Raw genomic sequence first — 1,263 nt, forward strand, 5'->3', positions numbered from 1 at the left:
TATCACTGTCCACCCAGCTGCCACTCTAGCTCCCTGCCACAGTGCCACTCAGGCTTCAACCCAGAGCCACCTAGCTCCAGTCCCCACTCTTTCCCCCAAGTACACCACTCAGCGTATGCCTTCTTCCTGGCCTTAATTCCAATGCAAGCTTTTCCGTCCTCTGTGCATTTGCGCCTTCAGCAGCACTACAGTCTCCTTCCTTCCAGAAAAACACTGCCCCTTGGCTCCTGGGAGCCACAGGCCCCTGTATTCCTCATCCCCTCTGGCCTACAGGCTGGCCCTGTCCTGCTCTGAGGTATGTTCTGACCTGCCCCTCTATTAAGGAGACGCTGCTCCTTCCCCCTCTGCCTCCCTTCTCCTGGGCAGACAAATAGGCTTCTGAGCCTGCGTCCCAGCATCCCAGCATCTTAGCATCTTGACAGCCCAGTCAAGAAGAGTGTGGTGCATCTGGGCCAAGCCCTAAGTTTCAATCCCCAAGGGAATGCTACTGGACTGGGTGGCACATTGAGCTGAAACCCTCTAGGCCCCTTGAAGAAAGAGTGAAAGAGATTCGAGGCCTCTGGATGACTCCCAAGAAGACAGTTCTCCCTCATCCTGCTTCAGGAAGCAGCCTTGGTCCAAGTCCCTCATACGCCCCTGGCCTGAGCAAGTCGTTCCTTGAGGGGGAGTGCGAGACCAAAGGCATCTGCTGCCCATGGTTCCTGAGGAGCTTACAGGCGGCGACCTAAAGGCCTTCCCACAGCAGTGCAGAAAGCACCACAGCCACTACCTCCACACCCTCTCATATCACTCCCCTCCCAACTCTGAGGCCAACCCCAGGAGAATTGCTGCAAGTCCCCAGGTAGCTTTGTGACATCCCAGGGCCTCCCTCCGTCACTAGAGCAGGCTCAGGCCACTGGAGGCCCCAGGGCCAAGGTCCCTAGATAAGGTATTATCACCCACTTGCCATTTAGCCCAGGAAGTCAGGGGATCTGCCAGTGGACATGGGGTTCTGAAGAAGCATGGACTGTTGGCTTCTCTACTCTGTAGCCATTCAGTGATTCAACAGGCATGCTGGTACCATGCACAGGGAGGTGGGCAGACATGATTGCCTGCCTCAATGGAGTCAACTGGGTACGTTAGGAAGAATATCCATCAGGGTTAGAGCAGAGAACAGAACCAGTGGGGAGTCATATGTGTGTGGGGTGCGTGTGTGTGTGTGTGTGTGTGACAGAGAGAGAGAGAGAGAAAGAGAGAGAGAGGGAGAGAGAGAGAGAGAGAGAG

The sequence above is a fragment of the Crocuta crocuta genome, unplaced genomic scaffold (assembly GCF_008692635.1).
Source record: "Crocuta crocuta isolate KB4526 unplaced genomic scaffold, BGI_CrCroc_1.0 scaffold1304, whole genome shotgun sequence".
Taxonomy (NCBI): domain Eukaryota; kingdom Metazoa; phylum Chordata; class Mammalia; order Carnivora; family Hyaenidae; genus Crocuta; species Crocuta crocuta.